The following is a 16922-nucleotide window of genomic DNA, read 5'->3' on the forward strand; positions in this document are numbered from 1 at the left end:
TAGTTGAGCACCTTTTATTTCTTCTCTATGCGCAGTGAATTCATTCGCTGTGGCTGTGGTAACAGACACAGAAGCTTAAAACAACACAGATTTCTTCTCTTAGACTTCCACAGGGCTGGCTCCTGGAGGTTCTCTTGGAGAATCTACTTCCTTGAGGCTCCCTGGGGGCCACCTACATTCCCTGGCTTGTGGCCCCCTCCTGGTGTCTGTCTGACCTCTTGTAACTGTCTTCACATCTCCCCTGACTCTGACCCTCCTGCCTCCTTTCTATAAGGACTCTTGAGACAACTCTGGGCCCTTCCAGGACAACATCCCCATTTTGATTCAAGATCCTTACCCTAATTATATCTGCAAAGTCCCCCTGACCATGTTCATGAGTTCAAAGGACTAGAACACGGACAGTGTTGGTGGGGTAGGGGGCTTACTCAGCTGACCTCACTTACAACAGCCTAGACTTTTTATTTACTTTAAATTTTTTTAATGTTTATTTACTTTTGAGAGAGAGAGACAGAGAGAGAGAGGGACAGCACCTGAGCAGAGGAGGGGCAGAGAGAGAGGGAGACATAGAATCCGAAGCAGGATCCAGGCTCCAAGCCGTCAGCACAGAGCCCGACGTGGGGCTCGAACTCACGGACTATGAGATCAGGACCTGAGCCAAAGTCGGATGCTTAACTGAGCCACCCAGGTGCCCCAGCCTAGACTTTTTTTTTTTTAATTTTTTTTTCAACGTTTATTTATTTTTGGGACAGAGAGAGACAGAGCATGAATGGGGGAGGGGCAGAGAGAGAGGGAGACACAGAATCGGAAACAGGCTCCAGGCTCCGAGCCATCAGCCCAGAGCCTGACGCGGGGCTCGAACTCCCAGACCGCGAGATCGTGACCTGGCTGAAGTCGGACGCTTAACCGACTGCGCCACCCAGGCGCCCCCAGCCTAGACTTTTAAAAAGAGCACAGATTTTGGAATCAGGTCAGACCCATCTGGGTTCAGATACCCATCCTACCACTATTAGCTTCGCGTCCTTGGGGGCGTCGCTCAGTCTCTCTTGAAGTCATTTCCCTGCCTATCCAGTGGGGGTATCACTACCCTCCCTCTGGGGTGCTGGAGGACAGGTGATGTGCGAGGCAGCTGGCATGGATCCTCGCTCCCTGGAAATGCTTTTGGTGAAGAGCCTGTACCTTCCGGTGACGTTCAATGAATGATTTCTTTTCTCTCAATACTTCCCACGGTGAGTGGTCACCACCTGCCATCATCTAACGGTCTTACAGGATTAGTGACTGTATTCCCTGCGCTGTACTTTCCATCCTGTGACTTCTTTTAGTTCATAACTGCAAGTTTGTACCTCTTAGTTCCCTTTACCTACTTCACTCGCTCTCCCCGCCCCCACCCACCTCGCCTCCGGCAAACCACCAGTCTGTTGTCTGTATTTACGAGTCTGTTTCTGCTTTTTTGTTTGATCGCTCGTCTGGTCTTTTAAACTCCACATGTAAGTGAAATCACATAGTACTTGTCTTTCTCTGACTTATTTCACTTAGCCTAATTCTAAGGCTAAGGCCCTTCTAGGTCCATCCGTGTTGTCATGGATGGCCAAGATTTCATTCTTCCTTAACAGCTGAGTAATATTCCACTGTGTGTGTGTGTGTGTGTGTGTGTGTGTGTGTGTGTGTGTGTGTGTTTCTTGTGTGGGTGTATCAGATCTTCTTTTCCATTCATCTACTGATAGACACTTAAGTTGCTCCCATATCTTGGCTATTTTAAATATGCTGCAATACAAACAGAGGGGTGCATATATCTTACCAAACGAGTGTTTTTGTTTTCTTTGGGTAAATACCCAGCAGTGGCATTACTGGATGATACGGTATCTCCGGCTTTAATTTTTTTTAAGGAACCTCGAGACTGTTTCCTACCATGGCTGCACCAGTTTACGTTCCCACCAACAGTGCACGAAGGTTTCTTTTTCCCTACATCCTCACCAACACTTGTTAGGTCTTGTTTTCTTGATACTCGCCATTCTGACTGGCGTGAGGTGACCGCATTACAGTTTTGATTTGCACTTCCCTGATGATGAGTGATGTTGAGCATCTTTTCATGTGTCTGTTGGCCACCTGGGTGACTTCTTTAGTAGAATGTCCATTCAGGGCCTCTGCTCATTTTTTTCATTGGTTTTTGTTGTTGTTGTTGTTGTTTTTGGTGTTGAGTTGTGTATGTTCTTTATATATCGTGGGTATTAACCCCTTACTAGATATGCCATTGGCAATTATATTCTCCCATTCAGTAGGCTGCCTTTTGGTTTTGTTGATGGTTTTTGCTGTGCAGTGAATAAGTGATATTGACGGGGGAGAAAAAGGCACCTACTAAGTCCTGGGTGCTTCTACTCAGTCTGTCTGACTCTAAAATCCTTCAGAAATGTTCTTGTAAGTCCCCAGGACTGGGCAGAGCTGATCTGGAGATGAGAAAGGGAAGGACCGAGCCCCCAGGCCTTCCAGAAAACGGAGGGGACGTCTTCTTCAGAATGCTGGGGGAGGGCAAGATCCGAGTCCCTCCCCTAACAGGGAATACATACGCATCTTAGCTTTTCTGGAGGCTGCCTATTGTTTATCAGAGGTGGGATTTCCTTGGCACTTTGAGGAAAGCACATGCCCAGATGCAGAACAAAATAGCTTTTTTTTTTTTCTTTCCCCGAAAAGCAGAACGTGGCTCATACATGTGGAGTTGGAATGACGGCTTGGTGAGCCCTGGGGACCAAAGACGTCGTTTTTATCTGTGTGGGAAGCAGGTTAGAGGCACTAACGTACCTCCTCTCCCCAACCCCAAATCCCTTTGCCAAAGTGCATGCAGACAATTATTCCACATGTGAATCTGAAGCAGGATCTGTGACCCCCTCCCCCACCTTATCTTCCCCAGTGAATGGGCAGGACTCCCAAGAGCCTGGGGAGTGACGGGAGCTACAAGGGAAACACTGGATAAGCCCAAAGGAGGAAATGACAGCAATATGGCCAATCCCATCTTCACACCCGGAGGGAATCTGAGACCACCCTCTCTTTTTCCACCCTCACCGGAGCTCTGTGGCCAATGGCCTTAGCATGGACAGTCTTGCGTTTGACCCCATGTCTGCCACTCAGCCTCAGTATGACCTTGGGCGGGTAACTTCTTCCGTCTGTGAGCCTCAGCGTCCTCATCTGTCAGATGGGGACGACGGCAAAGATAGGGGCCATCGGGAGAGTCAGGGAAGAGAGGGCACAGTGGAAGAGGAAGTGATCTCTACACACAAGGGGTCCCATTATTCTCATCACGCAGAGTGTCCACGTTACAAATTAGGGAACCGAGAGGCCCAGAGAGGGAAAGTGATTTACCCAAGTCACACGGCCTCACCAGTAAGGGGACAGCTCCTAGCTCTGACCAGCTCCTGACCCAGCACGAGCAACACAGGAATGGCAGGGCATACCAGGGACAGCAATCACGACGGGCACCGCGCAGTGGGCTCTCTGCGCCCAGCTCCGTGCTGAGCCCCTGCGTCCATTTCTAGGGTTGCTGACAAAGTGACACAGGCCGGGTGGCTTCCACAACATGAATTTATTCTCTCCCTGTTCCGGAAGCTGCAAGGCCAAGATCTGAGTTGGCTGCTTCCGAGGTTGTGAGGGCAAACCTGTCCCACGCCTCTTGTCCGGCTTCTGGCGGGTTGCTGGCAGTCGCCGGTGGCCCCTGGAGTATCTCAGAAGCCCCGCCCTGATCTCTGCCTTCTTGTCCCCATGGCGTTCTGCCTGTGTGTGTCCGTGTCAAAATTTCCCCTTTTTATATGCACACCAGTCATATCGGATTAGGACCGCCCCCCCCCCCGCCCCACTCCAATAGGACCTCATCCTCATTTAATGAACTTTAACTACAATGACCCCATTTCCAGTTAAGGTCACGTTCTGAGGTACCGGAGGGTTAAGATTTCAACCTACGAATTCTAGGCGGGGAACACCATTCAACCCATAACGGCCCCTAAAGTGCCCGATGACGTTTTCCCGCGACAGCTCTACGAGGTGGTTAGAGCTAGTAATTCTACTTTACAGATGGGGAAACTGAGGCTCAGAGAGCAAGGCTGAGGGCCGCAAACTTGGGAGGTAGATGCCTGGGTTCGGATCCTAGCTCATCGGGGGTAGAGCTGGGATCTGAACCCAGGCATCTACCTCCCAAGTTTGTGTGCCCGATCATCCTGCCGCTCTGTTTCTGTGGACTCCTGCGTTTATTACATGGTATAGTGTAGGTAATAAAGTATAATATAGATAGTATAGTATGCGATAGACAGCATAGTATGGATGGCTTAATATGCACCGTTAGTATAGAGAGTATAAACAATGCAACACAGACAGGAGAGTACAGATAGCATAGCACAGATAATATAGCGTAGCATAGAATACTCTAGTATATATCATATCGTATCACATCTAGCTACACCATAACCGGGAGAGGATTTAAAGCAAGCCGTGCACACCCCAGGCCTCGGGCTCTGAGATGAGTCCTTACAGCAGCCCTCCCTCTGCTGCCTGTCCTACCTGCCACCCTCCTGCAGGACCCACATTGATCTTCACGTGGGGTCTCGAAAAGAACCTCACGGCAGCCTCCAAAGACCCGGCAGCCCTCACGTCTGGTCCAGCACGCTCCTAAATTAACTAGAAGGCCGTAATGAGCTGCGGCCCCCGTGTCCCCACATCGGCGTCTAATATCTCCAGGAAGGCTCCGGCAGGGCCTCGGCCGAGCAAATCCCGTGCCTCGGTGCCGGGGTGACCTCTGGAGTCCTTGCAGGCAGAAATCCCCACAGCGATATCGAACCCTTGGACTCCACTCCCCACCGCAGGCGGTCTATACTGGAAAATAGTCAACACTGACAAAAACAAATGATGGCAAGGACCTTCCTCCCCCACCCACATTTCCTGGTGAGAGAGGCCTCGGCGGCCGCCAGGACCCCCCTGGGGCAGGGAGACTGGATTCCTCCCTTGGCTGAACCAACTCATCGTCCAACTGGAATAATAAGAACCTCTTACGATCAGGCAGTCCGGAGCAATTCAAGTAGGGCTTGGACCACGATGAGCTCACTGATTTCGTAAGACAGTCATTCATCATGTAGTGAGAGTTTGTCAAGCACCTACTATGAGCCAGGTCCTGTGTGCTGCAGATGCACAGACAAGCAAGACACGGTCCCTGCTCCAGGGGACTCATGATGGAGTGGCCAGAGGCAACTATAACACTGCGGAGCCCCAGCAGAGCCACTCTCCTCTCTGTGCCTTGGTTCCTTCATCTGTAAAATGGGCACAGAGTCAAATATACAGAAAGCCCGGCGTGCCTCTTGGCTATTATTCTCATCAGGGCTGTGCTGGGGACACAGACAGGGCTAAGGAGGGCTGGCTGGACAATGAGGTGGCAAGAGTGACACCTGAAAAGAAGACGATGTCACATGACGAACAGGAAACCAGGGAGAGGGAACAGCCGGGGCAAACATTCAGGGGCAAAAGGGGCTCCGTCAGTCTCAGACAGAAAGGAGGCTAAGACGGCTGGTGCGTGGGGAGTTTCCATTTGACGCTAGGGGCAGCAGGGGGCCCTGGATTCATCAGATCTGTGATTCAGGAAGAACTCTGGCTGCAGTATGGAGGGTGTTCCAGGAATCCAGGAAAGAGAGTGAGGTGGTGGCCTGGATCAGGGTAGCTGGAGGGGAGTATAAAGACACAGGGAAGGTCCCAAGTGGGATACTGGTTCCCCCAGGGCAGGGACAGGGTCCATCTTGTTCACCACGGTGTCCCTGGTGCCTAGGACAGTGGTGGGCACATTGCAGGTGCTCGGTAAGTACTTGTAAATTGAGTCAATATGGAGAGCGAGGGAGACAGAGGATTTGGGTAGGACGACCTGGACAGGGGCAGAATGTCGGTGCTGTGAGGACGGATGCAGGGCTGGGGGGAGACACAGAGAGGACCCCCTGGGATACGAGAACCCCACTCGTGCTCCTGTAGGACCTTACTGCCACCTTCCTCTTTTCCATCCAGAGATGGAAATGGAGACTCAGACAGACAAAGCAACTTGCCTAAGATCACACAGCACAAAGGGGACAGACACTGGGCTCTACATCAAGTGTTCTTTTGACCACTCCTCAGCCCGTCCCGGGGGCCCTGAGCATAAGGACCGCAGAGGGGCTTGTGGGGCGGGAAGAAGGGAGCATGCTCGCATCATGCCAGCTCGTGTTTCACTGCTTAGAGATGCAGGGTTTCCTCCGAAGTAAAACCTTGCAGCCAAGTCAAAGCACCGCCTTCGGTCCTGGCTGTGTCTCAGCGACGCTCTGGCCTTGAACCTCCCAGAGTCTCCCCGTGCACCCGCCACCTCCACTCCAGGGGCAATGTAATCTCTGGGTGTCCGGTTCCCCGCCACACTCCGGGAAGGAGGTCAGTAGGGTGAATTGCAGCATTAGCATAAATAATTGACCCGAAGCGGCGGCAGCCACTGAAGGACTTTGTGCCCGGCCCACGCCAGGGTCCGTGGCCTCAGACAGCCGGCAGCTTCAGGTTGTATAGAGAACACAGGAAAAAAAAAATCTGCTGAGTGGAGGATGTTGGCCGACTTCGTCCTAGCCTCAGATGGCCCTGCAGCTGGCTGTCTGCATGGCTTCGGGGGAGCCTCCCGCAGCTTACAAGCCGATTTCCAGGGGGGGAATGAATTTGCGTTTGCTCTCCCAGGTTCCGGTCTTCCCCATTTCAAGCAGGCGTCCGGGCTCGTTGTGAGACCTGAACTCGGGAATATATTTGCAGGGCAGGAAACAGAAGCAGACCACAAACCAGAGGCTGTTCTGGCTCCGTGGGAGGCCAGAGCAGGGCTGCAAACCCAAATGCCTAGAGGGGCCAACGAACAGAGACGGGGCCGCACGCACAAGGCCTGGGGGAAAGGACGGGAGGGCGGTGCCTCGTACTCAGCTCCGGCCCGACTGAGGTTACCGGAGACATCACACGTCTTCAAGAGATACCGGACATCTGGGTTTTTACATAAAATATTCCATTCTTTTTTTTTTTTTTTTTAATTTTGGAAGCTAAACTAATTAATTTCAAAAACACAGAAAAGGCAAACCTATGGAAAGATTTAAAAGATCAGTGGTTGCTGGGGGTGGGGGGGAGGGAGGGGACCCAGGAGTTTTAGGGCATGAAGCCATTCCCTCTGATACTCTGATGGTGGGTGTAGGTCATTACACGCTGGCCAAAGCCCACAGAACGTGTAACACAGAGTCAACTCCCAACTCTAGGACTCTAGGTAATGACGACGTCTGCGGCACATCAGCTGTAACAAAGGAGCTAACAGAAGACATGAACCACAGAGGAAGGCAGGGTGGGGGTGGGGCCGAGTTGAAAGACTACTTCCTGAACTCTGCACTTCCTGTTCAATTTCTCTAGAAGCCTAGAAATGCCCACTCCCAAATAAAGCCTATGAACTACACAAACCAACAAGCCGGGCAAGCAACAGTGAAACATCTGGGGGGCTCCTCCAACCCCAACAAGCGCCCATCTGCAAGGTCTTGGCAATGCTGGAGGCGAGTCGGAAAACCCCAGAGCCAGAAATGCCAGTCTGGACACAGGTTGGCTCCCCCTCCCCAACTCCCAGCTTGGCCCAGAATGAGCAGAGTTTCCAGACCTGGAGGAAACACGCAGGCTGAGGGCATCGTTTGATGGTGCAGGTGGATGTCCCTGGGGATGTCCCAGGGTCAGTCCCTGGGGATGTCTACCCATCCAGGGTGAGGGAGCCCCAGCAACGAGGAGGCTTCTTGCAACCCAGTGGAGACTCCACATCGGATTTAAGGTTACTTACAGAGATTTCAGAAAGTTAGAATGTCTGGCAAACCCGAATTTGTTGGCTTAAATAGATTCCTCGATACCCACCGCCCACACCTGTCCTCTATGGAATGTAGCAGTCTGTCAAACCGGATTCCTAAGTGTGCTGGTTCCTGAAATGGTTCAACCCATTCTTGGAAAGGCACTGCTCAAATCCAACCAAAATTCATCCGCAGACCCCTCTGCTACTGGGTCCGGTCCACAAGGAAACCAACCCGTGGGTAGCTGGCTGTCGAAAGACCAACTGACAGATAGAAGAAACGGCCATGACGGTCCCAAGAGGGCAACGCCTACCGAAAAGCCCCTCCTGGAACCGGAAGCCCCCCGAAAATTCAGCGGTGGACACACAGGCTCTGTGAATCAGACAGACCTGGGATCAAATCCCACAGTCGGCACTTCGGAACTGCCTACCGCGTCAGCCACTTCGCCAGAATGGTCTTAAACACCTTCTAACGGCTCCTGCTGGTTGGGTCAACTGGGCACTGAGCTGGCCCGGCTGGTTACCCTGGGAGTGACCCACGGCATAGAGGAGGCAACAGTTCAGAGACCCCAGGGGGCCGTTCTGAGGTCACCTGGTCGTAAGCAGCAGAGCAAGGGGTGTAGCCAGCACACGCTCTTTCTTCCCCTCTTGGTGAGGAACCGAACCCACTGCCTTCATCAATCTATTCGCGTCACGCAAAGCCAATTAGCAATGATAGTTTTCGTGCACGTGGGGTTTTTAGTTTTGGCAGGCATTTAAGAACCATCTTAAAAATAGTTTCGGAATATTACATCTGAGCACTATCTGAACCGCCCCAGAGAGCTTGCTGGTGCAGAACGGTAGGGGAGTCAATGTGCGTTTCAGAGACCGCCCCCCCCCCTCCCCGCCACACACACACACACACACACACACACACACACACACACACACGCCTCCTATACGTAGGGTCTCCACAAGTTCCCCACGGGCCCTGCATGGCCCTGGAGAGGCACAGGCTCTTATCTGATCATCTACATCTTCCCCAGACAACGTGGATGGCAAGGTAATGATAACAGCAGTTCCCGTTGTTATTATTTACACAGCACTACGTGCCAGGCTCCGGGCCGCGCACTTTGTGAGGATTATCTCTTTTAAATCTCAGCACAAACATTTGGGAACGCATTTTTTTTTTTAAGTTTATTTATTTATTCTGGGGGGGGGGTGGGGAGAAGCAGAGAAAGAGAAAGAGAGAGAGAGAGAGAGAGAGAGAGAGAGAGAGAGAGAATCCTAAGTAGGCTCTGAGCTGTCAGCGCAGAGCCCAACACGGGGCTCGAATTCACGAACCGCGAGATCACGCCCTGAGCCGAAAAGCAAGAGCTGCACGCTTAACCCACTGAGCCACCCAGGCGCCCCAGGAACTCACTTTTGTTAGTATCCCCTTTGTCCACCCGAACACTGAGGCTCAGACAGGTGGTGTCATCCACCCAAGGTCAGGCAGCTCCTAGATGGTGGCTCTGGGATTTGAACCCAGGTCTATCTGATTCACAGAACCCCCATGCTCACCATTGAGTTTTCGGGGAAGGAGAGGTTCTAGTCCCAGGAGGGGCTTCTCAGCAAGCTCTGACCTCTGGGGACTGTCACGCCTTTTCTTCTCTCAGTCAGCTGGTCCTTCAACAACTAGATAACGTGTTGAATCCTTATTCCGAGTCGGGCGTGATGGCTACAAGGCTGGATAAAGCTTGGTCTCCCCTACTAAGAGCCATGATGGATGCGTGCACATGGTGCGAGGTGAGGCCCAGGGAGAACACGTAAAGCTGGTCCTGGGGTGGGGTGGACCCCCCCCTACGGTGCCCCTGACAGCATCGCATAGGCTAACCATCCACGTCAAAGCTTTCCAGTCTCGTTACTGATGCACCAAGGGGCTAAAAGCAAAAGCTCCCCATGTCTGAGAACAGTCCCCATCACACAGACTAGGAAACTGTGTGATGAATGAGACCTGCCCAACGTTACAGAGCAGACCCAGAACCCCAGTCCCTTCCCTCCTTCCTCTGAGTTCATCCCACAACGCCACCGTCATGGCTAATGCTATGTGCCAACTTGACCAGGCCGTAGGATGCCCAGACATTTGGTCAAACATTACTCTGGGGGTGTCTGTGGGGGGTGTTTCTGGATGAGATAAACATTTGAATCAGTAGAGGGAGGAAAGCAGACTGCCCTCCCCAGTGTGGGTGGGCCTCAGCCGATCCGTTGGACGCATCAGTAGAATAAAAAGGCAGAATACGGGCGCATTTGCTCTCCCCTCCCCACCAGTCCCCCCACCCCCACCCCAGTTCCTTCTGTCTTCAGACTCAGACTTACCCCGGAACCCACACCATCGGCTCCCCTAGGTCTCCAGCTTGCCGACCACAGATTAGGGGACTTCTCCACCTCATAACTGTGTGAGCCAATTTCTTGTAACAAATCTGTCTCTCCCAGCCTCTGTCTTATACATATACGCACACGTACTCGTAGTATTCTGCAAGGCACTTTTAGGTGGTGCATGTATCAGCTTTTCTTAAAATGTCACTAGTTATGTAATTGTTTTGATGGGAATAGTGAGAAAAATTACGCGAGAAAAATCACAAATGAACATCAAGCCTTGGTTTTACATGTATTGTCGCTTACAATGACGCTGAGTAAAACAGTGAGATGATATGAGAGCCATTTAATGGCACATATGCAGATCTGGGGAAATTCTTTTTTTTTTTAATGTTTATTTATTAATTTTCGAGACATAGGGAGGGAGAGAGTGTGGAAGCTGGGGAGGGGCAGAAAGAGGGAGACACAGAATCTGAAGCAGGCTCTAGGCTCTGTCAGCACAGAGCCTGACACGGGGCTCAAACTCATGAACTGTGAGATCGTGACCTGAGCCGAAGTCGGACGCTTAACCGACTAAGCCACCCAGGTGCCCCAGATCTGGGAAAATTCTTGAGGCCAAATCAAGAAGTGGTGGAGTCTGGGAACATGATTAATCCAAAAAAGAGACATTAATAGAGGGGATTTTAGATTTCTGGGCATGGTGGTAGGAATACGTTTTTCCCTCTGAGAAGATTCTAGAATGCTTTAGTAGCGGGCAGAACTGGCAGAATAGTGGTTCCAAAGATGTCCAGGTCCTAATCCCCAGGACCTGTGACTCTGTCACCTCACATGTTAAAGGGACTTTGCACATGGACTGAACTAAGGTCCTGAGGTCAGGGAGATTATCCTAAATTATCCAATGGGCCCAATGTCATCATAAAGGTCCTTCTAAAGAAGAAGCAAATAAGGCAGAGTCAGAGAAGGAGATACAACAGAACCGGAGACCAGAGTGGCACGACTGATCACTGGCTTTCAAGATGGAAGTGGGTCATGAGCTAAGGAATGCGGGCAGCTTCTAGAAGCCGGAAAAGGCCAGGACCTCTAGACCTCCCCCTGGAGACGCCCAAAGGAACTTGCCCTCCCAACACCTTGATTTTAACCCCGTGAGACCCATTTTGGCTTCCGCCCTTCAGAACTGTAAGAGAATAAATGTATGCTGTTGCCACCCATCAAGTTGGTGTTGATCTGTTACAGCCGCAACAGGAAGTTTCCAACAGCTCCCAACACCCGGGGTGGGGGGCTGAGCCCTCCCTTGCAGGGCATCTGCCTTCCCTCCCTCATCAATGACGACAATACCTTCACCCTCTGGCTCCCACTGGGTAGGTGTGTGGCCTCACGCTTCACCAAGACTAAGGAAAGCCTTCCAGAACTGAGGCTGGTGGGGACATCGCCTGTCTCCCCTCTTCTCCGCCACGCTCTCCGCCTGGGAAGTGGTCCACACGGACCCCATCAACAGGCTCTCTGGGTCTCTGGCTTCCACCAGTAGCACAGCAGGAGGTGAGAAGATGGGTAGTGAGCGGTCAGGTCACGCCTTTCCCCAGCGCCGCTCTCTCTGCGGGACCCCCAGGGTTGGCTGAGCCCCTCTACTGGATGAGGCTGGCTGAACCCCAGGTCCTGGAGGTGGTCCTTCCTACACAGCTATTTCCGACCTCCGTTCCGAACCGGCACGGGGAACAGCTTCCTCTGTTACTCACCCTGGGGTGCTGTCCCATCCCTTTTGATTTCCCCACACCGCCCCACATGAAACTCTCATCCTCTGCCCAACGTGAGTGATCCCTTCCCGCCAGCCTCCCGACTGATACCCCAGACAACGCAAATGGGACGCAGGCAAGTTGAGTCGCTTGCCCAAGCTCCAGAACCAGGCCATGGGAGAGCCGGCGCTGGAGCCTGGGTCTGCCCAAAACTCTCCGCCAGAAGTCAGCCCGGGGTGGCCCACAGGCTGTAGGCTACAGACAGCCAGGAGACGACCCGTATTTACTTATTTTTCTATTTGAATTCATTGCCCACCTTAACGGACCTGCAGCTCTTGAATACAAACCCAGAGCTCCTGCTTCTCTTAAAAGAGAAAATCAACCAGCACCGTGCTAAGAGCTTTTGTGGGTTAACGGTTTAACCCTCACAACAGCCCTATCAGGGAAGTGCTGGCACTAACCCAGGTGTCCAGAGGGGGAAACTGAGGCACAAGGTCACACCGCTTGGGTGAGCTCACTCAGCTAGCAGGGGGAAGAGCTCGCATCTGAAGCTAGCTCCCCGATCAGCGATCAGCGGTGGTGACTGGAGCGGTCGGAGGTGGCACGGGCTCCCAACCTCGTCACAAACCTGCCTGGCCCCTGAGGCCCCTGAGGGCGTGCGTCTGCAACCCCTTCCCTGGGCTCTTCCCCGTCTCCCTCTCCTGGAGGCAGTGAGGGAAGAACACCCAAGCCCTCCCCTCAGGGCCCTGGGATGGACCGGGCTCGTTCCTGGAGTCACCTTTATCCCAGGGCAGGCCCGGCCACAGACAGGCGGAACCCCTCACGCCACAGCCGGCTGGCCGTGCAAACCCTGCTCGCGGCTAGATCACCCTGCTGCCGCCCAACCCCGACTTCTCCAGCCGCATCGTGGATTTCTGGTTGCGTCCAGCGCCGGGCTGGAGCCGGGGAGCATGTGCTGCCCAGCCCTGTGCCCAGAAACACAGAGCCCTTGTTCTCCTGGCCCCCACGCTGCCCCGCTCGGGCTGGACCCTTGCCTCGGCCTGTCTGAATGGGGCCTCTGACTTTGTCCTTCCTTGGGCACCATCCCCTATCAGCCCGCCCGCCCATGGGCAGAGGCACTTCCTAAAAAAAAAAAAAAAAAAACAAATCCCTGAAATCTGAGCTGGCAGGGCCTCCTTCTCTTAGTGCACGGCCTTCGGAATGGGCAGTTTTGCTGGGTTTTGTTTCCTCTCCTTCTCCTCCTGGCTATTCCTCCAGTTGCTGCCTCTGAGGGTCCCAGGAGAGGAGAGGCCGGCTAAATGCCCTCATTGTGAGAGAGACCGAAGCACCCAGACGCCTTGAGACGGGTCCAGGAGGGCAGGGCCGCCCGCGAAAGGGGATCAGCGGCCCTCTTATCACTGAGCAGCTCCCCCAGTCTGGCCCCGGTGTGGGCAGGGGGAAGGCGGAGACAGAGAGAAGGGAACTACCAGAACGAGCTGGTCGGACCTCAGGGGAGGTGAGCGCAATTTCTAGAAAGAAAAAAACCAAAACGATGAGAAGTGTTATCTGGCCGAAGAGAGCGATGAATTGGGCCATTAGGCTGTGGAGTAGGTTTTCATCTTCCAAACTCCCAGAGATTAGAAATGGAACTGGATTGGTCCCAGGGAGCACCTCGGTGGAGTCCCCGGCAGGCGTGTGGTCACTCAGTATTTGTGCGGTGCCCTCTCGTGCAAGGCGTTCTGGGAGGTGCCTGGAGAGAGCGCCACACGGAAGGGGGCACCAGGCAGAGTGAGGCCTGGATGCCAACCCTTGAATATGATTCTAACTGGTTACGTACCTGGGCAAGCCCCTCCCAACGGAGAGGGTAGGTCAGATGATCATAGCTCATCCACGTGCAAACAAGAAAAGAGTTCTGGAGGTAGATGGTGGTGATGGGAGCCCAACATTAGGTACAGCTGACCCCTGCGAACAACACGATTCGGGCTACGTGGGTCCATTTACACACACACTGTTTTCAACATACACGATACGGTATGTGAGCGTATTTTCTCTCCCCGATGATTTCCTTAGTGACGATTTCTTTGCTCTGGCTTACTTTAAGATTATAGTATATAATACACATATTATATATAGTATAACATATACATAGTATGATAGACATACAGTATATAATACACATATATAATACACGTATATTTTACATAACACGTAAAGTACTGTGTTAATCGACTATTTCTGTTATCGATAAGACTTCCAGTCAACAGTAGGCTATGAGCAGTTAAGTTCTGGGGGAGTCAAGTTATACACAGATTTTCAATTGCAAGGGGGGGGGTGTCGGCACCCCTTAACCCCAGAACCGTTCAAGGTCAACTGTTTTAATACAACTGTATACTTAAAAATGGTTCAGATGGCAAATTTTATGTTACATGTGCAGCTGACCCTTAAACTCAGGTCAAAGGAGGGACCGAGGGCCACGTCACAAACCTTCCAGCGGCTATGCTGGGAGGCTGGTTCATGGCTCCAAACAAAGGGGCTTTTCTTCCAGAGCTCACGGAGGTCCACCCAGAGCACGTGCCCAGACTGGCCACGCTAGGCCACGGTCGCCACCCACGTAAAGTGCTGGGGACAGTGCCGGCACATTTAGGTGACTAGTAAGTACTTGCTCACTAAATTTCCATGTGAGGAGTATACAGCCTAACAGGGAGGCTCCATAATGTTCACATTGTCTGGCTGGGGCTCCACAGAGAGGTACGTAGGATGCTTTGGATTCCAGGGGCTCCTGGGTGGCCCAGCCAGTTAAGTGACTCTTGACTGCGGCTCAGGTCATGAGCTCATGGTTCGTGGGATCAAGCCCTGCGTCGGGCTCTGTTCTGGGTGTGGAGCCTGCTTAGGATTCTCTCTCTCCCTCTCTCTCTCTCTCTCTCTCTGCCCCTTGCTTGTGCACGAGCGCTCTCTCTCTCTCAAAATAAATAAGTAAACATTAAAAAAAAAAAGAAGTGAGAGAGCTCCCCTCCGTCTCTCGGGAAGGCTGGGTCTCAGCTCCCTCATCCGTCCAGCAGGCTGTGCACACGGCTTGGGGGCTGGCTGGGAAATCTTAGGAGGTGCTGGTGTCTATTAAATGCTTCCGCTCCAGGCTCACTGGGAAAGCTTCCGCACGGAGGGCGGGAGGAGAAGAGAAAATGTGGGGGAATTAAAACAATCCAAACCAAACCAAAAGTGCAAAGCGACTGCTGCAATCCTCTTCTATCCCAGCGCTGAAGGGAGCTAGCGTGGAGTCCTACTGTCTTTGGCTGAAAAGAAATAAAATCCCCTCCATTTGCTCAGGGGTGTGCTGACCTCACCTCCCAGGCAGGTCGGCTGTGACGCCCCGGCCCCATTCGGCCCAGTCCCCTGCCCCTGGCTCCGGTTGAGATCAAGGTTGAGGTGGCAGAGGTTTCTATGGCCAGGGGGCCTTGTGAATTTCACAGGCAGGACGCTGGGAACTGCAGCCTTGATAATTAACGCATCAGTGGGAATTTTTGATCACTTGTCCTCAACAGACAAAAGGGAAAGGTAAGACTCTTCGGGGTGATGCCATTATCTGGAGTGGGCTGCGGGGGGCGGGGCTTGTACTTGCTTACAAGTCGGCCTCAGACTCCAGAGTCACACAGGCCCATCCCCGGCTGTGCGCTCGGGGCAGCTCACTCCACCTCTCTGAACCTCAGAGTCCCCACTGATAAAGATGGGATGATGCCAGTAATCTCATGACGTCGTCGGGGCCTTCCATAACACGATCCATCCTGGAGGGCGCCTGGGTGGTTCAGTCGGTCAAGCATCTGACTCTCGGTTTCGGCTCGGGTCACGATCTCACGGCTTCACGAGTTCGAGCCCCGCGGCGAAGTCTGTGCTGCAGTACGAGGCCTGCTTGGGATTCTCTCTTCCTCTCTCTCTGCCCCTCCCCCACTCGCGCAGTGTCTGTCTCCCTCGAAATCAATAAATAAGCTTAAAAAAAATGTTTTTAAAAATCAGGCGATCCGTCCCAACCACGGTGGCTGGCAGGTAGCAAGTGCTCCGTAAATGGCAGTCATTACGATATGAGGGTGTCTGACGCTTGAAAAAACACTCTGAATTTGGTTTCTAAAGACCCAGGGTCTAGCCTGGTTCCACCACCCACTCCTGTGAGGTTTTTCCTCACATCACTTAACCCCTCCGACCCTTCTCTGCCATACGATGAAAGAAGTACAAGCCGTGGAGAGGATTACGACGAGGACCGGGATTATCACTGTGACAAACACAATGGCAGCCGTAGTTATCGATCAAGCCGACCGCTTAACTACTTCCCAAATCCTTCCCTTCCGTGCAGGCTCGGGCCGCTACTCCCACTCATTCATTCAACCAACAACTGTTCAGGAGGCACCACTGAGTCAGGCTTCACATTCCAGGCGCTGGGGGGAGACGACGGCAAAGGACCCCAATGGGAAACCAACGTTCCAGCACGATGGGTTTTTTTTTAAATATATTTTTTAATGTTTTATTTATTTTTGAGAGAGAGAGACACACACAGAGTATGAGCGGGGGAGGGGCAGGGAGAGAGGGAGACACAGAATCTGAAGCAGGCTCCGGGCTCTGAGCTGTCAGCACAGAGCCGGACGCGGGGCTCGAACGCATGAACTGTGAGACCATGACCTGAGCCAAAGTCGGAGGCTTAACCGACCAAGCCACTCCAGGCGCCCCTCAGTGCAACAGTTCTTAACTGGGGGTGATTCCATCCCCTTCCCCTCCTAGGGACACCTGCCCACGTCCGGAGATGTATCTTCAGCTGTCAGTGCCTGCGGGAGGGGACGCTACTGGCATCCGGCAGGTAGAGGCCAGGGATACCCCTCAACATCCAACGATGCACAGTAAACCCCGTCCAACAGAGAATTACCGGGTCCCAAACATCAACAGCCTCGAGGCTGAGAAACGCCATTCTCTGGGAAAGCAGCAGAGAGTAAACAAAGTCAGTCAGTCAACCAAAGGGGAGATTGGGAGGTGGGAGGGGCTGTGGAGGAAGAGCCAAGCTGGGCCAGGAT

General features: G+C 52.8%; 1 protein-coding gene across 2 annotated transcripts in view; it reads right to left on the reverse strand.

The window, feature by feature from the left end:
- Positions 1-16922, reverse strand: part of WSCD2 (WSC domain containing 2) — a 116354-nt gene that overhangs the window by 82170 nt on the left and 17262 nt on the right. The gene's annotated exons all lie outside the window — the stretch shown is intronic.

This window comes from Lynx canadensis, chromosome D3 (assembly GCF_007474595.2).
Source record: "Lynx canadensis isolate LIC74 chromosome D3, mLynCan4.pri.v2, whole genome shotgun sequence".
Classification (NCBI taxonomy): Eukaryota; Metazoa; Chordata; class Mammalia; order Carnivora; family Felidae; genus Lynx; species Lynx canadensis.